The sequence below is a fragment of the Mustela nigripes genome, unplaced genomic scaffold (assembly GCF_022355385.1).
Source record: "Mustela nigripes isolate SB6536 unplaced genomic scaffold, MUSNIG.SB6536 HiC_scaffold_148, whole genome shotgun sequence".
NCBI lineage: Eukaryota > Metazoa > Chordata > Mammalia > Carnivora > Mustelidae > Mustela > Mustela nigripes.
Genome location: NW_026739562.1, coordinates 280,761 through 294,147, shown reverse-complemented (window position 1 = coordinate 294,147; position 13,387 = coordinate 280,761). Strand labels below are relative to the sequence as shown.

The 13,387-nt window shown below is 37.9% G+C and overlaps 1 protein-coding gene across 3 annotated transcripts in view; it reads left to right on the top strand.

The window, feature by feature from the left end:
- LOC132008414 (leucine-rich repeat-containing protein 4C) overlaps window positions 1–13,387 on the top strand; it is a 436,841-nt gene that overhangs the window by 248,347 nt on the left and 175,107 nt on the right. For all 3 annotated transcript variants that reach the window (XM_059386960.1, XM_059386961.1, XM_059386962.1), the window contains exon 3: window positions 2,123–2,220. The gene's annotated coding sequence lies outside the window, so the exon portion shown is untranslated. The remainder of the gene's footprint in view (window positions 1–2,122; window positions 2,221–13,387) is intronic.

The window sequence follows — 13,387 nt, the reverse complement described above, 5'->3', positions numbered from 1 at the left end:
ATAGTAAGCATCCTGCTATCAACACATTTTTTTTGAAACATGCTAAGTATCAGGCAGATAACTCAAGCTAAAAGATGGAAAAAGCAACATTTTGTTCCCCTGCACATAAAAATGAAATACAAACATCATAGTCCTGGAAAGAAATCAGAGAAGGCCTCCTTATATCAAAATTATATTAACCAGTGCATTCAGAGGCTCACATAAATACAGACATGAGAGGACCTATTGAGATGGAATATTTGCTGGCACAGCTATCGCCAACAAGCTTTACAGTGTTAGGATATATGGGATGGTAAGAAGGAGGGTTGTTCTAGTCTCACACACACCTGCTAACTATGCCTCCTATTCTTTCTGTACAATTGGCTCATGCCTCGGTTTCTTCATCTATAAAATAAGGATCACTGGGGCACCTGGGTGGCTCAGTGGGTTAAGCCTCTGCCTTCAGCTCAGGTCATGATCTCAGGGTCCTGGGATCGAGCCCCGCATCGGGCTCTCTGCTCAGCGGGGAGCCTGCTTCCTCCTCTCTCTCTCTGCCTGCCTCTCTGCCTACTTGTGATCTGTCTGTCAAATAAATAAATAAAATCCTTAAAAAAATAAAATAAAATAAGGATCATTAATTCAAAAGTTTCATAGGGTCATTGTGAGGCTTAATCTGTAAAATAATGTAGATAGTTTATCCCAGTGTTGGACATATGGTGCAGGTTTAAATGAGTCTCTGCTATTCTAATAACAACAACAACAAAAAATTTCATGTGTTAGTTTTTAAATTACCCTTGTAAGTAGTAATTTCAGCTACTGCTCAATTCCCAATTTTAGAAATTGTTTTGTTTTTGCAAGACAATGACATACAGAACACCAATTAGGTATGACTATTTCACTCAGAAATGTTTTCCCCCCTTGGCAGATACCTGAGGGGGGCAGGAGGGAGGGAGTCATGATATAATGCCAAATTATATAAACTAGCTTACAAGTTGCCCACAGTTTTTCCAGTTTCTCCAGAATTCCAGATTCTTTTGCTCAACATTAGGATAGCAGAAAGATAGATAGACAGTGAATCACTGGTCATCAGGTGCCAAAGTATCATGAATCCTGTGAGTCCGAAATCAGATTTACTCAGCTCTGTGAGATACACAATTGATTTTTTCAAATCAATAGGTGAACCTGAACTTAATTAACTACAGTCACCTTAGTATCATTTAACTACAAGTAACTAATTACCCAGCAGAGATTGAAACCAGTAATTAGGTCCATATGATAAATTTATAAAAATCCAAGCATTTTCTAAGCATGGTAGTTCTACCACCGCAAATTCTTCCTAACCATTCTGTCTATATCAAACCACGTATTTAGAAGAAAAATATCACAAAACGTGAAAGATGGAAGGGGCCTCACATGCAATTTTGTACAAAGCCAATTTTGTACAAAACTTTGTACAAAGTTTTTACATGGAGAGATGAAAACCCAGTGAGGTTTGGACACTTGCCCAAACTGCCTGATTAATTATGGCAGGGTTATTAATTGAATCCATTTCCAGCTCTCAATCCAATGCCTTTACTTACTTATTTTCTTGTTGCTATATCTAACTGAGAAATCTGTAAGTTACAGTGGGTATTTTATAGTTCTCTATGTCCATCTGGCAATTAGATTTGAAACAAAGTGATCATTGCCTGTATAATTTTGAACTCATGACAAAAGGACGAGGTAAGAACAAGAAGTCCCTCAAATGTATGTTCAAAATGTTATCTATAGATAAAAATATTTTCCAATGAAATACATATGGCACATTTTAATGAAATAATTCAGTGAACATTGACAAAATAAAGACTAGCAAATCTAGGATAGATACACCAAAGCAATTGTGTGTGTGTATACATATGTGTTATATGTATGCAACTATATATATATATATATATATATAGTACATATGTGTTATATACATATATAGACCCATATAATCACATATATATATATATATATATATATATATTTATGTACTTATGTTAGATGAATACTGTATCCATTGATTCTCTTGGGTGAGGTTGGCAGGTGGGAATGTCTACCCTAAATTTGTTCTCATTTATATAGTATGATTTAAAAATATATTTGTGTTGTCTTACTCCAGGTGTAAAATAAACATCATCTGCTGAAATCCAGACCACTTCTTTAAATTCTTTGGGTTTTCTCAGGAAGATCAGGAACTGTCAGAGAAATTTTGATAAGGTAAGTTCCAAGCACTACTAATCTGTTCTCTTGGAGTTTCCATTCTAGCTGCCCATGTTCAGAACAAAGTGAGGTTTAGTACGTCAGAAAGAATAGGCAAATGGAAAGGTAGGTGCCATTTTTATTAATGATGTAGTTAGTATGTAAGGATGCTGTTTCAGTGTACGGCTAAAATAGGCTTCCTAGCATTGAACCCCAGACTTGAGTAGATTCACCCATCCAGACATGGATACCCATCTGACATGGACATGGCAGAGACATGGGAGCCTGACTATAAAATTTTCAGTGTGGAGTAGCTAACTCAAATGCATCTGTGAACAGCCTGCTCTAAAGATAAAGGTGAAGAGAATGGGTTAAACTGTAACTGACAAAAGGTCTTGCTCCCGAGTTCACTAATCAAATAAACAAATCTAATGACCAAGGAGAAGAGAGAGTAAATAGAGTAAAAGAATCCAGGAGAAGTACTATGGTGGAGTTTTCTTCAGATTAAAAAAATATATATATTAAATAGGGAATAAATATTCTTCCTTCATACCACTGTGTAGGAGTGACCTGCAAAAAAGAAGGGCCCTTAGAGATTGCATCAGGACTTTCTTAACCTAGTAGCACAGTAAAAAATTTCTCCTGGGTGAGGGAGTCAATCACAGCACCATGATTTCTCCTGCTTTAAGGAGCTAGCCAGATTCAAGGCAGAATTGCTGCCAACTGTCTGTGAGCAGTCATTTCTTTTCAGAATCTCAATGGGCATTTGTCTGTATTGTTACAAAGCAGATGACTCTATGGTAGACCACTGGCATTTATGGTTTTAGCTACTAAAGTAAAGCTCACTAGATAATTTTTAACTTTTCGGGCATACTATTAAACTATTCTGTAAAGAAGTTGTGGAGGGAACAGTTTATGAGGTAGTAAGTGAGCTTTGGTAGCTCCTCAGTGTACTTGGTTCAATGGGGATTTGTAATTGTAATTTAATAAATCATCAATGTTACTTGGATTTATGTGTTGGTAAATGTATTGGTAAAAATAAAACCAAGGAAAGGGAACTTGCAGAAAGGATAGAAAAGGAATTGCAAGCATGAATGTAAGAGTAAAATGATATACTTGGTACAGAACCAAGAACAAAACCAACCATCTACAAGCAGTCTTGGTGGCAGGACCCATTCAATATTTTCAACTGAATGATACCTCTAGAATGAACGAATGCTATGCCATTTCTTTTATATTTGTGTTTCTTCGGTTGGGATTCTAGGTCTTGCAAGAATAAGTTCACTTTAATTTTGGTCACTTGATTTGGTCCACTTTTGGTGATATTACCTCCCCTTACCTATAAGAGCTAAGGATTAGCAAAGGAAAAAAATAAAACAGATTAGGACAACTTTGTCTCTTATAATGGAAGGACAGTCATCAGGATTTACCAATACACCATGAAATACTTAAGGAAGGTAAGTATTATCTTCCTTAATACTTATCTTAAGGAATCCCCAAAAATGAAATAGGATATCACCATGAAGGAGGGGTTTATGTTTGATATTATTTAATACCACCTCCTGGCATAGATATTATATCACCTTTTAACATGAGTAATCTACAAAAGTGTATGGACTGCACTGCCATTTAGAAAGTTGATTATTAATGGGGTACCTAGGTGGCTCAGTGGGTTGGGCACCCAGCTCTTGGTTTTGGCTCTGGTTGTGATCTTGTGGTCATAGGATCAAGCTCCAAGTCAGCCCCTACACTCAGTGGGAAGGCTGGTTGAGATTCTCTCTCCCCTCTACCCTCCCTGTCCCTCTCACTCTAAAACGAATAAATGAATCTTCTTTTAATATTCTTTGGTTATTAGCAAAGGCCTCTTGGGTATATCCTTAAAGAATGTCAAAGGACTACTAAATTTGACACTCAAACTTATACTCCTGCAAGTTATTACATAAGATTAAAAGTAAGATTAAATCTATAAAAGCCCTGACCCCTTCTTCTATTCAGTTGAAAAGAAGGGACTGTCCTTTGTTACCAGACCTGTGCTCCTACATGGAGTGTGAACTTCAGATATTTAAAGACGAGCCTGGTTTCTTGCATCCATTTCACTCAAGCGTGGAATGGGAGCCCTTTTAATTTAAAATATTCTGCTAGCTACATTTAATCGATGAAACAAACAAAAACAATTCAGGGTTGTAATCTTGGTCAATGGGTATCTAAATCTGTGCTTGAACTAATGAAACCATGGAAGAGGAATGGGAAGGAAAATTTAGTCATTGAGAAGGTGATCTCAAGAAGAAACATGTAGAAAGGCCCAAGGACATTTCTGTGCCTAAAGATATGGCAGTCAAGAAGTATCACTGCAAATGCACATAGTGAGGAATTTGTTTGGCTTGTCCACTGTTGTCAGTGAGCTATGAAATGGATGGAAATGGGACAAGTATGAAATCTGGTTTTAGCCCTCAAATTTGGAGCTATGGCTTCCTTCTGCTGGGATGCCCATCCAGATACCCAGCTATAATTAGATCCTGGAGAAAGTAAAACTCATTCAGTAAAACGACTAGTTCTCCAAACAAACAAAAATATTACGCTGAATGAGAGAAGAGAAATAGTAAGAAAATAGACTGGGACTTCCCTGGAGAAGCCAAACCTCAAAGTCTTTCACAAGATTTAACAAGATTTTCACAACAATAAAGACCTTTAAAGAAGGAAAAAAATGGTCCTAGATCAGTGGAGTATTTGTTCCAGAAAGGGACAAGAGCAAATATTAAAATCTTCAGGGAAATCAGAAAATACAGCCACTCCATTGATTAATTATCATAGCTCTTCCCTTTCTGTTCTGCATAAACACTGGCATAGAGATTTTTGTTCCACTTGGAATTTTTTAACTTAATATGAACTAGCCCTATCAGGAGTTAATTTTATTTCTGACTTCTTGCTAATAGAAAGAGTGAGAATTATCGTCTTCTATAAGATGGTTAAATGGATGGTGCAACAGACTGTAACGAGGAAAGTTTCAAATAGCCTTGTCAGGCCTGTGATTCATACACAAAAAGTACACATCTATGTGGTTAAGTTGCAGTGAATGTTACTTTATGATTGACATTTTTATTTGGGAACAAATAGAGTTCCACTTATTCCTGGAAACATATCTATAAATTAGATCCCTCAGTGCCTAAAATGAGATACGTAATTTCAAGTGAAACAATATTATTGCCTCAATCTAAAGAGAAATAAAAGGATATTTGCTATTATCACATCCATGGGAATTTTTTGATAAAAAAAATGTATAGCTTTTTCCAGTTTGGGTTGTCTCTAAAATGTGGCTGTATTGGTAGTGACTGAAATCGTTATTAGATCTGATTCATAGATTTCTTGGTAATAGAAAAAACATGCCCACATTCCCATGACTCAGGTTCTGGTTAACAAATTTTTACACCATAAATCTAAGGTAGCCACACTCACGGAGATCTCAAGTCCCATGAGATGCCTCCTCTTTGGCCTTTAAATTAAAAACAGAATTAAAACACTCAGTAGTGGCAAGAGTGTAGAGAGAGAACATTTTTATAAAATGCTATTGAGAGAGTAACTTGGTATAACCCTTGCAGGGACCAATATGGCATGTTATCAAAAGTCTTTAAAAGTCAGGCTGCCCTTGACCTAACATTTCTTTTTCTAAGATTTATCTTAAAGAAATTAGTGGACAAATGAATGAAGACATTGTACATGCATAATCATTGCAGCACGGCAAATATCAGAAACAACCTATATATCTGGCAATAAAGGACTTGTAATGATATAATAAGGTACCACATAATCATCAGTGGTGATGCCATTGCTCTGAATGTATAGACATGGAAATATAGCCACAGTATATTATTAATTTAGAAAATCTGATTATATGAAATTCTGTGATACCAGCAATTTATATATTATACATTTGTTTGTGTAGAAAAGATCTGAGTCGTGAGATTATGGCTTATTCTCTTTGTATATCGTATTTCTCTAAAGAAGAAATAAATAGACCCGTAAAACAAATTGAGAGAATAAAATAAATTGCAAAGGGAAAAGATTTTCAAAGGATAGGAAATGATACTTTCCTGCCATTAAAAGACAGGTGCACAACACTATCTTTTTATGATCCACATTGTTTTCCCACCAGAAGGAGGCCTGAGCAGGGAGTGGATCTGTGGACCTACCACGTTTTCCCAGGAATGGGGCTGAGCCATGACTCCTGGTGTCCTGGTCTCTAACAGTGATAATCTCATCCCCTGTTGTTATAAGAGCAGTGACCTCTAGTAATATGCTAAAAAGCAAGAGGGAAAGGGCTCAAAACTAATATTAACTACACCAGAGCCAGGGATTAAGAAGAGACTTTGAAGATGGTTGAAAGGTGAAAGCACTACGACACTATAATCTTGCTGCTCAGCAGCAGAGTAAAGCCAAGATCACCACTGCAGTGCTAGGTGTTTGGGGCTCAGTGAAAGGAAGGCATGATTGACAGAGGCACCGCAGGGACAGACTCACAATTCTGCAGTGCTTTAAAGGGCTGAAGGAAATGTTCGAGGAGGGTACCCAGACATTGCTTTAGCCCTTGTGTAACTGATGTCAAATCTATGGAAGCAACGAAATGCTCAAGTAAATGCCCTTCAGGCTAAGACCCTCCTCTTTCATCCAAGTTATTGACCCTACTCCTTCTCCTGGGATATTGGAACGACCACCACCGCAAATTCATGGAACAGTTAGTATCCCTGAGGTGAGCAATTAGTCCTTTGTACCTAAGGCTAAGACACGAACAGCCCAGTTAGCTATAGGTTCCCTGGAAATTGTTTTCCTCCTAGCATTCCTGGATGGATCTGTGTAGGTGCCATGAAAGGTTGGGAATCCCTCGAAGAGGTTTTGAATGGGTCTGTTCTGTTCTGGAGACCCCAGTCTACTTATGTTACCACCATGATAAAAAAAAAAAAAATGGCAGGTGAAAGTAATGGAGGAAGGACTTTCTGTGCATATAATTGGGACATAAATGTCTTTGTCCCAATTATTTCAATGAGTCTTCACAACACCCTCTCTACCTTCCTTCAAAGGTAAAGAGAAGTTAAATAACTTGCTCCTCAAGGTCATTAAAATAGAAAGGAGATAGGTGTGGGATTAAAATCCAGGCTGTATGATTCCAATTGTAACCATTGGCATACCTTCCGACTCTTGTAGAACACGTTATAATGTTTATGAACGATGACTGTTTAAAGCAATAGTAATCATTTGAAAAAACTGACATCAGACGTAACCAAGCAAGAGGTACACGGGATTCGGAATTTTGATTTTTCTGATCTTCTTATAACGAAAGAGGGCAGTTAGTGAATTAGAACCCCATGGTTCTTCCTTAGTTTTCTTTTTTCACAAAGCCATGATAAATAGCAAGATACGAATGAACTCCAAAGCTCTGGGAAGGGAGAGACCTCTGAAAGAATCTGGTGTTGTATTGCAGTGGTGTCCCCAAAGGGGGAAAGCATGTTCTTAAGTATGCTGTATTTGGTAAGTGGTAACCATTTGGAAAACAGAGGTGAAATGAAAATTACCTGCTAAGTCTCAGCCATTCCACAGCACATTTCAGCTGAGAATGCTTAAAAATAAAATACCCGAGAAGGCAAGCTATTTGCAGTTCTATTTGTACGTGATCTTATTTTCCCCATGTGCGAGGAGAATGTTCCTTCAAGGTTGTCACTGTCATCATGGAGCGCTCACTCACTCATTCAATAAATGTTTCTGGAACATGAACTTCATGCTGGGGAACTGAGCACTGGGGTTACTCAGGTGAATCAATGTTCTCTTCTATGGAGGGAAGCAAGGACAGACCCCAGGATCTTAATATCTTAATAGTATATGGTAGCGAGGAGAGGAACAGATGCACATTAACATAAAGATATATACGCTTGCCCACATACACGCATATGCTATCTTGCCACACTGCGGGAGGGAAATATCAATCACACTGAAGATATTAACAGAATGTCTGGGTGGCTTCCACCTCGATCGCAGAAGATTTCATGGATGAGTTGAGTTTTCAAAAGTTTGGGGGAAAAAAATGACAGAATAAAGTATTGTGGCACAGAATGTGGAGACATTTTCTGTCTTGGCAGAGATCATTTCACAGAGAATCTGAGGAGTCCTCAGTATCGTGAAGGAATATAATTTGAATTAGAAAGAGCTCAGGTGAAACACCCAGGCAGGGATCAAATATCAGAACTGATATGCATGTTTTCCGGCATATGTCTAAGTGGAGTCTTAGAAACAAAATACCCCCCTCCAGGTCCTTCCTTTAGAATCTAAAGTCTTTGTATATGAGATGACATGCAATTATTATACCGAATTCTAATAAATACAAATAAAACCCAAGTCCTTTTTAAAGGCTTGAGCTGTAGATCAAGCGGGGTTAAAGCGTCTGTTTTGCCAATTACTTTTCAAACTTGAAAAAGTTGTTTTCTCCCCTTGCTTTCAGGTCCTTTAGGGAAGGAAGGCTACTGCGAGTGAATGCAGGCACAGATCTTAGCCCTCTGTCTGGCACATAGTACTTGCTCTGTAAATATCAGCTAGGCTTTTATCAGTAATACCTCTTTACGGTTTTATTAAGAATATAACATGAAAATCTTGTGCGCACTGACGGATGCACTGTCTTACACAATTTAGTTTTGCTTCGGTAAAACAAGTGCTTTGAGACATCGCCAATATCCTAGAAATTGTGGCGAACGATGTCGCACAGTGATGAATAGGGTAGAGTCCTCCCTGCCACGGAATCTGTGTACTTAGGCTTCATTTGCAGCAAACCACAATGACTAACTGGAGGTCCTTATTTGTTTTATTTGTTTTTTATTTACCTATTAATTCCTAAGAAATTCAGGGATCTCTATAAAATATTTTGGTCATCAGAAAACTTTTAAAATGCCTCTAGCACAATGTACTACCGAAACATTTCTGCATTTAAAAAATGTTTCATGTTAATAAAAAAATATCTACTCTAAAAAAAAAAGTGTTGCAGTTAACAAAGTAATTTTACCTTCGTTCATGTATGATCGTCACAGTAGGCTTCCATGAGGTGAGCCCAGGGCTGGAGGGGATGAGTGGCGGGGTGACAAGAGTTTTGGAGGAAACCGATAATTTAAGGACATACATGACTTGCCGATGCTAACAGGAGAAGTGAGCAAGGAGGAAATTCTTCTGTACTAGGTTGCCTCTGTATAGAAGGAAGGAATCCTCTTGTTTTTCTTCAGAGCCTATGTGGGGTCAGCTTCAAGGAAGCCTATGAGTTGATAGCACATGCCCATGAAATTTTCATCTTTTTCAACCACCCTTTCCCTTATCTGGTTAAATATAATTCCCTGCCACTTCTGGGTTGCTATACAACCATTAAGATCATCCCTCTGCTCCTTTGCTTTCTTCCCTCTTCAGACAAAACTATTGTGTCCAGCAATGATAATAATTGGGATAAAAGGTGCTGTCTCCCTACAACAGGATATTATTTGATAATAAAAAGGAATGAATACTAGGACATCCTCTGACATGAATGAACCTTGAAAACATTTGGCTCGATGAAAGAAACCAGACACAAAAGAACTACATACGGTATGATTCCATTTATACGAAATGTTGAATATGGTATGGATACAGTTCCATATCAGTTTGAGTACAGCATAAGCAAATTGGTAGAGACAGAAAGTAGATTAGTGGTTGTCTACGGCAGGGTGGAGAGAATGAGGAATGACCACTGATTGGGTAGAGAGATTCTTTTTGAGGTGACAGAATGTTCTAAAATAAGACTGTGGTATTGATTTATATGTTCAGAAGAGTGAATTGCATGGAATGTGGCTTATATCTCAATACAGCGGTTGAACAAATAACCATCACGGGAATGCTCAAAATTATTAGAACCGTGTCATGTTTGCATAGGGCAAATATTTTATATACATTAATTTGGCATATCTAGTGAACCCTCAAAACTGCATTCTAAGCCTGCTTCTATTTTATTTCCATTTTTTTAAAAAAATGAGCAAACTGAGAGAGAAAGTTAATCTCCCAAGATCCCACAGCGAGTAAATGACAAGAGTTAGGATTTAAGCTTGGGAAGTCTAGCTTCAGAATTCTGCTCTCTTGATGCCTTTGCTATTCAGGTGCTACTGACAGCCTTCCTGTACCCTTACATCTTACGTTCTGGGCACCTGGAAGCAGTGACTGTGCCCTGATTTCTCCTTTGCATGTATTTGCCTGTTTTCTTCCTTCCCTTTCATTTTTCCCTGTAAGTGAGGTATAAATGGCATACAATAGACTGAACCTTTTAAAACTGTACAGTTTCACAACTTTGACATCTATAATATTGTGAAACCATCACACATCAAGGTAATCCATATGATCAGGACAATAAACTTATGTGTCATCCCCAAATGTCTCTTCATGCTCCCACATCCCACTTCTGGTCTGACGCTTCTCCCTCCACTTGTTCCCAAGCCACTGCTGATCATTTTCTGCCATTTACAGATCTGGAGTCAGACAGTATATACTCTTTTGTTCAGATTCTTTCCCACAGTATAATTATTCTCAGACTTCCATGTTATTATGTGCCTAAAATTCTGTTTGTTTTCATTGCTGAATAGTACTCCATCATGGGAATGCCACAGTTCTCTCTTATTCGGGCATTGGTGTACCGTTGGATTATTTCCATGTTTTAGCTATTGCAGATGAAAATCTATGAACACTGGTATAAAAATCTTGGTAGGGACATAGCTTTTTATTTCTTTTGCATTAATATCTAGGAGTAGAATGGCTGGATCATATTCCAAATTGGTTGTAACATTTCACATTCCTACTCGATTCCTGTCGAGTCCCTCCACATTCTTGCCAACACTTTTTGATCTTAGTCATTCTAGTAGGTGTGTAGTGGTATCTCATGGTGATTACAAGATGGTTACAAGGTGGTTACAATCACTAAGGATGTTGAATATCTTTTTAATGTGTTTATTTGCCGTCTATATGGCTTATAACTTATTTATCATCTTCCTTGTATGAGTTGTCTGCCTTCTTACTACTAAGTTTGGTGAGCCCTTTATGTATGCTGCTTATGAGTCTTTTATGAGATACATGGTTTGCAAATATTTTCTTCCATTCTGAAGCTTATCTTTTCCTTCTCTTAACAGTATTTTCCCAAGAGTTGAAGCTTTTAATTTTGGTGAAGTCCAATTTATTTTTTTTCTTTTATAGATTATGCATTTGGTATCATATCTATAATATTTTCACCAAACCCAAGATCAAAAATATTTTTCTACCATGTTTTCTCCTATAAGTTTCATAATTTCACATTTTATAATTAGGTACGTGGTCCATTTTGATTTAATGTTTATATGTGGTGTGTGGTATAGCTTTACATATGGACATCTAGTTTTTCCAGGACTTTTTGTTGAAAAAACTATCCTTTCTCCACTGAATTATTTTTGTGTCTTTGTCAAAAATCATATATACGTATGTGTGTGTGTGTGCTTGCACGCGCATGTGTATACGCATATTGATTCCTTTCTCATAACCTTTGCTTATCAAAATCCCAGTTATCCTTCAAAGTCAAGTTTAGATGCCTCACACTCTAGAAAACCACCCCAAATTGTATTCATGGTCAAGTAAAAAGAAAAAAAGAAAAAAACAAACAGTCCTATATTAACAGTGATTATCTCCAGCTGTGGGATTTGAGATGATTTATATTTTGGCTAATATACTTTTTCAGCATTATCTGAATTTTCTACCCTCAGTGTTTATACTTCATAGGGAAAAAATAATTTGGTTTTATGTTTATAGCATATTCTTTGCCATATACTTTGCCATACACATAGATTTTGTTTTGTTTTGTTTTGAGTACATAAAATCCAACCTAACTGTTAGCTATATATACACACACGAGGACACACACACACATTATATTGGCTCATGTAACAACAACAACATCTCAGAACCAAGTAACCTCAGGCATGGAAAGACCTAGATGCTTAGTAGCTAGTAGGTGGAACCTACCACTGCTGATCTCATGGCCCTACTCTCCTCACTGCTGGCCTTTTTCTCAGGCAGTCTCTCCTCCACAGAAGTCCCCAGACCACTACAGGCTTCCATGACTTTGGCAATTTGGGGGATGGAGGGGGTTCCCTATTGTCCTCGTAAAATGTTTTGGGGTTCACTTGCCTTGTTACATGCCCTCCTCTCACTACCAATTGTGTTGACTGATTGTTCAAGTTATTTCTCACTGCGTAATCATTTGAGGTGCTCGGTCCTATCTGAGTGTCTAAGGGTTATGTCTGGAAAAGATAAACTGAGACACTCTATCAAAAGAATAGCTAAAACATAGAAAAATATCCAAAATAACCAGTGTGTACTACTTTCCCTTTCTTATATCATCCAAGCAATCTGGTACATAGATATCACCTAAATCTGAGAAATTTGGAATGGAGATTATTCAAGTTCACTGTCACAGTTTTCTATGGCTGCTGTCACAAATAACCACCATCTCAGTGGCTTAAAACAACACAAATCTATTGTCTTTCGGATCTGGAGGGGATAAAAATGAAGGTGTTGGCGGAGTTGCCTTTCTTTTGGAGGCTGTCGTGGAGAGTCTGTTTCCTTGCCTTCTCCAGCTTCCAGGGGCTGTGGTCTACAGTCTCTTTCTCCATCTTCAAATATCCTCAGAGCCAGTGGTGTGACATCTTCAAATTGTTCCCTCTGTGGCTCTGACCCTTCTGCCTCACTCTCACTAGGATCCTTGTGATCACATTGGGTCCACCTCAGCAATCCAGGATATTTCCCTCATCTCAAAATCTGGACTCATTCACACCCATAAGGTCCCATTTGCTACATAGAGTGACAATGCCACAGGTTCTGGGGATGAGTATATGGGCATTCTTGGAGGATCGTAATTCAGTCAAACGTAGTCACAGGGCATTAGGTGGTAATGATGAGTGTTTAAACCCTGTTTCCCAACTTGAAGATCGGTGTCTTTTCTAATTTATCACAATTGCATCCCGTAACAGTGGTTGTATATAAACTTGTCTAGATTTCAAACTCTGAGACGTCAGGGAATTTCATCCACCACAGAAAACTAGTATGTGAGAGTTGGGGGGGGGGGTGATTTTTTTCTAAGACAAAGGTATAGGTGGAGAAAAAAAGCTCAATTTTA